A 12,276-nucleotide genomic window follows, 5' to 3' on the forward strand; every position below is an offset into this window, starting at 1 on the left:
AACCCGGTCTGACTCGGAATTGCCCTTAATCAAGCACTTTAGTTGCCCCCCGTGCGCACGGTTGTGAGAGTGGACATATCAGGATTTGATCTTCGTTTAAACCTGATCTAAAGAGAAACTAGACATAATGTAACAAACATCATGAAACTTTTGAATTTTGAAGTTCATCATATAATTTAAACGAACATAAATGCAAACTTCAATCTGAAAAATTAAGAAATGTTGAAGGGTGAGCACAGAGTATCTGAATGCTAACTTACATCTACTTCTGAGCATGTAATATAACAAATGTAATATGTTAAAATATTCCCATACTCTGTTGGCAGCACTGTCGGGTCATTTCATAAACCTTTCTGACAAGCTCTGAAATGGAGAGATGGCAAAGGGTGAATGAAAAGGATCTGAAGGCTACCTTACGTCTACAGATTCTGAGAATGTAAGATACTCATTGAATGTAAAGTGGGATATATTAAATACGAGGTGTGGCAGAAAAGTAATGAGACTGGCAACACTGCAAGCGATCTGGCAACGCTGCGCTGTTGTCCTTGATAGAGCCAGTGTATCAGTACCCTCCCATAGCTCAGTGCGAGTTTCAACTCCTTCCGTTAACTACGTGATTTTTGTGACTGCTATTAGCGAAGTTGTGTTTTTGGTTGTGCGTCACGCAAAATGGAACAGCGGAATTTGGAGCAACGTTGTGCCATTAAACGGCAAGTGTGACGTTTGAAAAGTTAAAACAGGCCTATGGGGAACATTCTTTATCCCGAGCTCAAGTTTTTCGCTGGCCTAAATCATTTTTGGAAGGCAGAAAACACGTTGAAGATGAACACCATTTGGGGAGGACTTCAACTTCGAAAACCAATGAAAACATTGAACGTGTGAACACTCTTGTGAGATCAGACCGTCGTTTAACATTAAGAATGTTGAGTGAACAATTAAATTTGAACAGATTTACCGTTCATCAAATTTTGACTGAACATTTGCACATGCGAAAGGTTTGTGCCAAAATGGTGCCGAAAAACTGCCCTCTCCATAACAGAATTTTTGACCTCAAAAGGCATTCCTGTGGTTCCCCAGCCCCCTTATTCACCTGACCTCAGTCCGTGTGACTTTTTCCTTTTTCCTAAACTGAAAAATGTCCTCAAAGGACGTCATTTCGGGACTTTAGAAAACATCCAGAAGAGTGTAACGGACATGCTGAAGACCATACCGGTTGAAGACTTCCAGCGCTGCTACCAACAGTGGGAACAACGTCTCCATCGGTGTGTAGCTGCCCAAGGGAACTACTTTGAAGGGGATAACATTGATGTTTGAAAAAAATAAAAACTTTGCTAAATAAAAAATCAGTCTCATTACTTTTCTGCGACACCTCGTATTCCCATACTCGGCTGGCAGCCCTATCAGCTTATCTCAACTGTCTTTGGACAAGCTGAAAACTTAAGAAAAGTCAGAGGGTGAGTGTAGAGGATATGAAGGCTTCCTTACGTCTTAAAAATCTGAGAACGTAAGACACTAAGAAAACATAAAGTGGGATATATTAAATATTCCCATACTCAGCTGGCACCCTATCAGTTTAGCTCAACAATCTTTGGACAAGCTGAAAAGAAAAGTCAGAGGGTGAGTGTAAAGGATATGAAGGCTACCTTACGTCTTAAAAATCTGAGAATGTAAGACACTCTGAAAACGTAATAGTGGAATAGATTAAATATTCCCATTCTCAGTTGGCAGCCCTATCAGCTTATCTCAACAGTCTTTGGACAAGCTGAAAACTTAAGAAATGTCAGAGGGTGAGTGCAGAGGATATGAAAACTACCTTCCATCTTAAAAATCTGAGAACATAAGACACTCTGAGAACGTAAAGTGGGATATATTAAATACTAGCCAAATACCCGCGCTTCGCAGCGGAGAAGTAGTGTGTTAAAGAAGTAATGAAAAAGAAAAGGAAACATTTTAATAATAACGCAACATGATTAACATTGTCATTGTCATGAGTGTTGCTGTCATATATTTATATATATATATATATATATACATATATATACACGCACACATAAACATATATATACATATACACACATATATACAGTATATATACATATACATCCACATATATATACATATATATATATATATGTGCACAAAACCACGCTTTTATCAAGGCTTCCGTTGGGAAGTCTTTTGAAATGAAATTTTCCTCCAATCAGTCGTAGCACCGCGCTTTCTTCCGACTGTTACATTTTTGTAGCTCTGATGTGTGAATCAATGTAATCGGTGTACTAGGAAATCATGCATTGACAGAAGTTCCCCTTTGCTTAGAATGCAAAGTGTGACTAAATGCATTATTTTTTAACGCGTTATGGAGCACATGTATCGAAGCTTCTCAGCTGTGCTTGTGCTAAGAAAAGGAAACATTTTAAAAATAACGTAACATGATTGTCAATGTAACCTTTTGTAAGTAGTGCCTGGAGGATTCAGAGTGTGGAGAAACTCTAGAGACAGCGTGTGTATTAACTTGTGGATTTTTCTGTGAGTATTTGGTGGCAGCGTCACAAAGTTGGTTCCGCAAGACTGCGTTAGCCGCGGAGCTCAGCTCAGAGCGAAATGAGGTGAATGGGAGGGGAGATGATGACGTGACTCCCCCACACCCCTTCACCTACAATTTTAACTGAGTTACAAAGTGATCAAAACTCTCGTTTATATCCTGAGTCCTCTCATCAAACTTGTATCCCGCATTACCCGTGGGCATGACAAACGCCAGCGGCAACCTGTCTATGAACTTAATTTAAACTTTAGGTTTACACCGTGCTTTGTTTCCGAAGTAGCTGCACTCATGAATATGGTTGTATGTGTCAGTTGCTCGCTTCTTATTGTTTCGCTGCCTTCTCAATTGTATAATGCATGTTTTCTTCAGCGCTTTTTGGAGCTCTTTCTGGTTTTCTACGCACTGTGTTGATAGTCAGTTCACGTCATTACGTGGGAGGCAAGATGATGTCACACGAAACTCCGCCCCCCACGGCCACCGAGCTCAACTCCATTACAGTATATGGAGAAAAATAGGTTCCAGTTATGACCATTACGCGTAGAATTTCGAAATGAAACCTCCCCAACTTTTGTAAGTAAGCTGTAAGGAATGAGCCTGCCAAATTTCAGCCTTCCACCTACACGGGAAGTTGGAGAAATAGTGATGAGTCAGTGAGTGAGTGAGTGAGTGAGTCAGTTTGGGCTTTGCCTTTTATTAGTATAGATTCCCGCTGGTAGCAACGTGATTACTAATGCCTAAAGAGCTCTGTTATATCTTATCGGAGGAGCAGATTGTCCAAGGATGGAGAGGGTGAAGACCGGGAGTGAAAATAAAAGTAAGGCGGAAAGGTTTCAGAACTGGCCTGCTTCCATATAATCAGGAATGCTCAATCACTAAGCTGCATGAACTGTCACTTCTCATGGCAAGTCACGATGTAATTCTTAATATGCTGATACTGCATAACATTGGCACTCTAAAATAGTTATGCAATAGTAATAATAATGTCTACGTGGTAATTCTTAAAGAGTTATACGCATGGTACTGTTACAAAAAGACTTTCATGTCCCTCATTAACACTTTTATTATTTATACCTGCACACGTACTTTACGTAAATCTGGAGAAATCCACCAGGTGGCAGTGCGAGATATCATCACAGTGAGAACAGGTTCGGCTTCGCTTACCGCAATATAAAAAGAATGTTTAATGATTAAATCCATCAGTCCAGGGATGTGTCTATTCCAGCAAGCATTGGGCACGAGGCAGCAACAATCCCTGGACGGGGCATCAGCTCATCTCAAGGTGAATACAAGCTCTCACACACACTGGCATTATTTTAGTGTCACCACATCTGCTTATCTTTGGAAGGAAACCGGAGCCCACTGTGGAAACCCAGCAGGAAAACAGGCAGGGAATACCAGCGACGTGACTCCCTGCGAGACAGCAGTGGTAACGCTCAGCCACCGTGTCACCCCCATGTGTGTCATTATTAACAGTATTCATTATTTAAACAAAATTAACAATTTATCTGTAAAATGTAACATACATATTTTAATGCATTTCATCATGAAAGGGATATCAAGTATAAATCTAAGGATTCTAAATGTGCAGAGAGTTGGAATATCATACATTCAATGATTTCTGTGTGGCGATCGCTGCTGCTGTCAGGTCAGGAAGAAGCCCCAGAAAAAAGGACGGCACAAAAGATGGCATGTGAGCCTTTTAAAATGTAAAGTGTCATTACGATGGGGAATATGCGACGCGTGAATATAAAAGCATCACGAATGCATTTGTATGTCGGCATTTTGCTTCACCACATGGAACCATTCATCGAATCGCGCGCATCGATCCTGTACAATCCATAAAGCGGCTTTCTGTCACATGTAGATAGTAAACAGAGACTCTGACGTCACGTTCCGACTTTTATCACACTGCACCCCCTGACTTTTTGCTGGTACTGCAACTTGCGCATGCGTCGCATTCATTTCTGAGGACCTGCTTAGAGGACGCGTCAAATGAATGCTGGGAACGTGTGGCAGCCATGATGCGTGAAGAGCGTGAAGTATAAACGAGCCCTTAGAAAACCGCCAAACCTCTCCAGAGTACATCTGAATGAATTGCTGGGGCCTCCCTTCATTGGCTGGGCGCAGTTCCCTAATGATGAGGTAAGGCTCCACCCACAAAATACAAAAAACAAAGCAGAACACAAAGAAACTAAAAATAATAATAATAAAATAAAACTGACATAAAATACACAGCTAGACAAACTGTAAAAATAGGGGTTGGCTAATGGATGGATAAGTCAGCAAAAATGGCATAAAAGGGTTTATACTTAAGTCAAGGGGAGGAATCCTGACTTACACATAACAGATCTGACAGCAACATTCAAATACTGATGTTATTTTTAAGCATCAAGACTTACGTTATTTTCACTGTTGCACGTCGCTTTACTGTGACATGAAGATGGGGAACACTCTTGCACTTCGCAGAATTCGCCAGTAAAACCTCTCGGGCATTCACACGTATTTCCATCAGTCGTCACGTTGCAGAAACCTCCATTCACGCATGGCTGGGACCCACAATCTGCTTTCGGTGTCTCACAAAGTAAACCTGAAAAAAGTTTAAGATCCGTACTTAGTTCAAAAGGCAAAAAAGTCAGCATTAGCCTACAACGACCTAATCCGAGGTGTTCATAAGAAATGCAATGATTTGCTTCATGAGGTCGATAAACAAGAATAGTTGCGTCAGATATTGGAAATATTAAAATGTTTGTTTCAATTTGAATGTTTAAAGTCAAAATGTTCTCAGTTGTGATATATACGAGGTGCAACACAAAAATAACCAAACTGGGCTTCGGGCTTTCCTGGAAAACCGCCTGGAGGTCGGCCAGACGTGAATCATAGAACTATATCCCCTCATTCATGCCCTCTTAAACCGTCGACCGGCTAGGTATACCCTGTGAATCGGCCAGTCAGTATTTGCACAACAATGAGTTGCCACGACAATGTCAGGTGAAAAAGCAAACAGCGAGACAAGACAAGACAAATGCTCCCGCGCACAATGCTTTTTTCGTAAAAGCAGTTTTTGACTGACAAAAAACTTCCTGTCCTTGATCGTCCTCCCTATTCACCCGATTTAGGCTCCCTGTGATTTTTACTTGTTCCTGAAAATCAAAAGTGACCCCGAAGGGAACACGTTTTTCTTCAATGGATAAAGTGAAGACAGAAACGGCAAACCTGTTGAAGAGGCTCAAGCAAGAAGACTTCCAGCACTGTTTACAATGGTTACCTGTGTCATTCAGTATTGACTTTCAAATACTGCTTATGGTTTACAAAGCCTTAAATAATCTCGCTCCATCTTATATATCGGAATGTCTGACACCTTATATTCCAAATCGTAACCTTAGATCCTCAAATGAGGGTCTGCTTAGAATTCCAAGAGCTAAACATAAAAGAAGTGGTGAGGCGGACGGCCTTCTGCTGTTATGCACCTCAAATCTGGAATAGCCTGCCAATAGAAATTCACCAGAGCACTTTTAAAAAACTGCTGAAAACTCATTACTTTAACATGACCTTCTCATAACTTCATTTTAGTTTAATTCTGATGCTCTATATATTCAATTAATTATCATTACTATTCATGGTGGCTCCAAAATCCATCCTAACCCCTACTCTCTCTTCTGTTCTTTTCCCGGTTTTCTGTGGTGACGACCTGCGCCACCACCACCTAATCAAAACACCATGATGGATTAAAGCCCAGAAGTCCACGTGACCGTCATCATCAAGTCCTCCCATGAGAACCCTGAATACCATGAGGACTGGTCATTTATGTTAGGTAGAATGCCCAGAGGGGGCTGGGTGGTCTCGTGGCCTCGGACCCCCTGCAGATTTTATTTTTTCTCCAGCCGTCTGGAGTCTTTTGTTTTTTCTGTCCTCCCTGGCCATCGGACCTTAATTTTATTCTATATTAATGAGTTTGGTCTTATTTTAATTCTTATTTATTTTGTCTTTTTTCTCTTTCTTCATCCTGTAAATCACTTTGAGCGACATCATTTGTATGAACATGTGCTCTAGAAATAAATGTTGTTGTTGTTTCAATCAATGGATACACATGGAGCAGTGTAGAAATCGGGAAGGGGACTACGAGGTGTGGCAGAAAAGTAATGAGACTGATTTTTTTTTTTTATTTTTTTTTTTTCAAATATCAATGTTATCCCCTTCAAAGTAGTTCCCTTGGGCAGCTACACACCGATGGAGACGTTGTTCCCACTGTTGGTAGCAGCGCTGGAAGTCTTCAACCGGTATGGTCTTCAGCATGTCCGTTACACTCTTTTGGATGTTTTCTAAAGTCCCGAAATGACGTCCTTTGAGGACATTTTTCAGTTTAGGAAAAAGGAAAAAGTCACACGGACTGAGGTCAGGTGGATAAGGGGGCTGGGGAACCACAGGAATGCCTTTTGAGGTCAAAAATTCTGTTATGGAGAGGGCAGTTTTTGGGCACCATTTTGGCACAAACCTTTCGCATGTGCAAATGTTCAGTCAAAATTTGATGAACAGTAAATCTGTTCAAATTTAATTGTTCACTCAACATTCTTAATGTTAAACGACGGTCTGATCTCACAAGAGTGTTCACAAGTTCAATGTTTTCATTGGTTTTCGAAGTTGAAGGCCTCCCTGAACGGTGTTCATCTTCAACGTGTTTTCTGCCTTCCAAAAATGATTTGTGCCAGCGAAAAACTTGAGCTCGAGATAAAGAATGTTCCCCGTAGGCCTGTTTTAACTTTTCAAACGTCACACTTGCTGTTTAATGGCACAACGTTGCTCCAAATTCCGCTGTTCCGTTTTGCGTAACGCACCACCAAAAACACAACTTCGCTAATAGCAGTCACAAAAATCATGTAGTTAACGGAAGGAGTTGAAACTCGCACTGAGCTATGGGAGGGTACTGATACACTGGCTCTATCAAGGACAACAGCGCAGCGTTGCCAGATCGCTTGCAGTGTTGCCAGTCTCATTACTTTTCTGCCACACCTCGGTATAGAGAAGGTGTCAATGTTTGGAAAGCTGTAACTCAGTGGTTCTCAAACTGGGGTGCGGGCCCCCCTAGGGGTACGCGAACTAACAAAAAGGGGGGGCGCGAAGATGTGAAAAAAGAAAACAAGAATCAGAAATATGAAAAATACATCTATTGAAACCAAAACAAATTAGCTTTACATTCTGATAGTAGAAAAATAAATATAGAGTTAGATAAATGTCTATAAAAGTTAAGAAGGTATAATAAAATATGCATCTATGATATGTCGTTAATTAAATAAGGAACAAATTGGTATTAGTGGGCTCCTTTCAAAAAAACGTTATGGGGGTGCGATTAAAACTGTTATGAAAACTCGAGTCGCAAATACATAAAGGTTGAGAAACGCTGCTGTAATTCATGTAATTCAACAATTATTATTTTTTTTTTTTACCAATCTGGTTATTTTTGTGCCTCACCTCGTATATATTCATTTTTTCACCATCTGATAGAGGTCAATAGTGGGCTTGATCCCTAATAAAAGGCCAGAAATTGAAAATAACATGCCTATGTTCTACCTTCTAGGATTGGCTCTTACAGGGCTAGGACCACAGACGAAGAATCAAATATGATACGGTTTATCAGATTCGTGATCAGCAACATCCAATTAATGCATTCAAATAGACCAGTTGGCCAGTTGCGGTTGTTTGTTGTTGTAGGATGCGTAAAACTTTTTTTCTTTTTTAAATAAATTGCTCCTCTTTAAGATTTCCGTAGAATTTTCTCTGGACACTTCACTCGCACATAAGGTTGACATCTTATCCCCCACAAGTCCTGCCCAGATAATAAATCGACTATGAGGAGCAAATAGCACATTGACTGCACAGTGCTGTCGAAAACGCGAGTCCCAAAAGAGCAGGTACCAAAAAAAAATCCAAGGTTGACCACTAGAGGGGAAAAACACAGTCAAAAAACCCTGACTGGAAACAGAAAAGGGCCTAGGCGAATCTTGATAAAAGTAACAGGTTTATTTTCACAAAAGGCTGTGCAAGCCCCAAAGTTGTTAAGAACACAAAGAGAAGCCTGAACTGCAAAGCGATACTAATCCGTAATCCAGACATCTTGGTCGAAAACAGAACAATAAGCACAGTAACAAAAACAGAATCCAAGAGGTAAAGTCAAAAGCAGAGCACAGGATTGAAATTCCAGAAAACACAAAGCAAAGCAACAGCACATAAACCCACCAAAACTACTCTCCTCCACCAGCACATTCAATGAACCACCAGGGACTATGGGAGGCCCTCCCTTAAACAGAGTGGAGGGCCGTTCCTGGTGGGGATGGGGAGGTGGTCCCGCCTTTTGTGGGACCACCCACCAAGCACAAGGGCCATAACTAAGGTTCTTCCCCTTTTCCAATATAAAAACATCCATCCATCCATCCATTATTCAACCCGCTATATCCTAACTACAGGGTCACAGGGGTCTGCTGGAGTCAATCCCTGCCAATACAGGGCACAAGGCAAGGAAACAAACCCCGGGCAGGGCGCCAGCCCACAACAGAATATAAAAACATACATAATAAATTACACAAACATAAATAAGTCACATAAAATTTGACAAAATAGACACAAAATATGAATTTGAAGCCTAGCCAGGGGGAAAATGCTGGCTGAAACATGACACATATAATGCAGTCACAAAGAGAGTGTTGACTGGACACATTGGCAAGTCACATTCAGCAAGTAATGCCCTTTATAGAAGAAGGAATATTAGTCAGCAAGACAGCCATTGTGCAGCACCGAGTCTACCACTGGAAAATTGAGAGCGATCATCACAGTTGGCACCGGAGAACCATCTTTACAGTTTATCTGTGTTTCAGTTTAACAAGGTAATTACTTTCAATAAGAAACCAAAGCGTATTGGGAGGCTGCAATGATCACCTCAGTTAAGTGGCTGGCATTATGGCAGCAGGAGCAGCAAGAGAGCATAGTAATAATGAAAACAAGATGGCATTCAAGTACTAATAGGAATTTACTGCAAGGAAGGAAAATAAGGTGGTTTGGATCTGAACAATTTGTGTACATTTAAGAGGAATAAAAGTGTCACATTATACTTGAAAGACCTAACCCCAGAAACTGATTTCCAACTAGTATATTTAAATGAAAAGTAGTCATACTGGCAAATAACTGTTAAAGCTAAAAATATAAGTCTTGTTTGGCTGATTTCTTTATCCAAGACTGTGTATAACATTTGAGATTCAACCAGTTTTAGCAGTTTAGAGTTGGGTGAAATGACTTTCTCATGATCACACAGTTAGAACCCACCACTTCAGGGTTTGAGGTGCAAAGCCTTGAGCATGTGGCATATGGCTGGGGGTGGTACCCAGCCGGGACACCCGGGAGGACCGGAGGAGGGCTTATGCCTCCTCCAGCCCACGAGGGGGTGACCAACCCGGTGGCTTTGGGGATCACGGGAACTGAGCTTGGAACCTCAACCCTATAGGGGCCCGTGGTCACCGCCAGGGGGCACCCCAATGTCTGGAGTGCTTCCAGGTGCACGGCCGGTACTTCCGCCACACCAGGAAGGGCCGGCGGAAGTTAATCGGTAGGCACCTGGAGCACGTCCGGGTGTGTATAAAAGGGGCCATCAATTGGCTGGAGTCAGGAGAGGAGAAGGACAGAGCTTGGTGGAGAGGAGTGGAGGCGGTGAAGAAGGCAGTGTGAGAAAGGCCTGGACTTTGGGGGAGTTTGGGGTTGTGTGTGCACCTTGTAAATAGTAATATATTGTAAACTAGCAAAATACCCGCGCTTCGCAGTGGAGAAGTAGTGTGTTAAAGAAGTTATGAAAAAGAAAAGGAAACATTTTAAAAATAACGTAACCTGATTGTCAATGTAATAGTTTTGTCACTGTTATGAGTGTTGCTGCCATCAAGGATTTGATTATCATTATTTCTTTCAATCAGGTTCATATTTGGAGGACGTGTTGTGTTCAAGTTATATTCTGTGTTTGTCAACCGTTGGAAGGATAACAGGTTTCAGTACTCGTGAATCTAAGATGTTTAACAGGCATTCTCAGTACTAAGTTGTGGATTTGCCTGCGAGTATTTAGCGACAGCGTGTCTATGAACGTAATCTAAACTTAAGCTTTACACCGTGCTTTCCTATTGATATGTCTACAAAGGCTTGTTCAGATTCAGAGGGTTGTTCCTTTCTTACTGCATCAATAAACAGCTTGTCTTCCTCTTTATCTGAGACATCACACACTGCATACACGGGTTTACCTTTCCCAGTCCTGCAAAGTCAGTTCACGTGAGCCGCTCGGAGTACATGCATCGAAGGTTCTCAGCTGTGCTTGTGCTATCTCGTGCGATCTCGCGATGTCCACGGCTTTATTTAATGTTAGCTCAGACCCGGCACTTAAAAGTTTCTCTCGCACTTTTGCTGAGTTTGTGCCAAACACTATTCTATCCCTGACCATCTCATCTTCGTTTGCATAAGCACAGTCCTTCACCAGCAATTTTAACTTCATTACAAAGTGATGAAACGTCTTGTTTATACCCTGCGTCCTCTCATTAAACTTGCATCTCACAAATATCGTATTCATCTTAGGCATGACAAACACCAGCAGCAGCGTGTCTATGAACCTAATTTAAAGTTAAGCTTTACACCTCACTTTCCTATTCGTTTGCATATGCACAGTCCTTTTCCTGCAATTTTAACTCCTTTACAGCAATTTTAACTTTGTTACAAAGTAATCAAAAGTCTCGTTTATACCGTGTGTCTTCTCATTAAACTTGTATCTCGCGAATATAGTATTCGTCGTAGGCATGACAAAGGCCAGCGGCAGCCTGTCTATGAAGTTAATTTAAACTTGAGGTTTACACCGTGCTTTGTTTCCGCAAGAGCTGCACTTATGAATATGCTTGTATGCGTCACTCGCTTCATATTCTTTTGCGGCCTTCTCGATTGTGTAATGCGTTTTTTTTTCAGAGCTCTTTGGAGCTCTTCCTTGTTCTCTGCGTACTGCGACCCGACACTTAAAAGTTTCTCTCCCACTTTTGATGAGTTTGTGTCAAACACTAGTCTATCCCTGACCATCTCATCTTCGTTTGCATAAGCACAGTCCTTCACCTGCGAATATTTAGCGGCAGCGTGTCTATTGGATTGCTGCTGACGGACGGCCTTATATGGGCAGGCACTCAATTACGTGGAAGGCGTGATGATGAGGGACGCAACTCCGCCTCACACGGCGACCGAGCTGCAGGCTATGGCCGTATATATGTGCATAAGTAGGTTCCAGTTATGACCGTTACGCGTAGAATTTTGAAATGAAACCTGCCTAACTTTTGTATGTAAGCTGTAAGGATTGAGCCTGCCAAATTTCAGCCTTCTACCTACACAGGAAGTTGGAGAATTACAACAACAACAACAACAACATTTATTTCTATAGCACATTTTCATACAAACAGTAGCTCAAAGTGCTTTACATATTAAAGAATAGAAAAATGAAAGACACAATTATAAAACAAAATAAATCAACATTAACATCGAATAAGAGTAAGGTTCAATGGCCAGGGGGGACAGAAAAAACAAAAAAACTCCAGACGGCTGGAGAAAAAATAATATTATTAGTGATGAGTGAGTCAGTGAGTGAGTGAGTGAGTGAGTGAGGGCTTTGCCTTTTGTTAGTATAGATAAACGTGTGTTGGGTGATTTCAAACTATGTCTGCTTGTCTGTGTCCGGGCCG

This window comes from Polypterus senegalus, chromosome 16 (genome assembly GCF_016835505.1).
Source record: "Polypterus senegalus isolate Bchr_013 chromosome 16, ASM1683550v1, whole genome shotgun sequence".
Classification (NCBI taxonomy): domain Eukaryota; kingdom Metazoa; phylum Chordata; class Cladistia; order Polypteriformes; family Polypteridae; genus Polypterus; species Polypterus senegalus.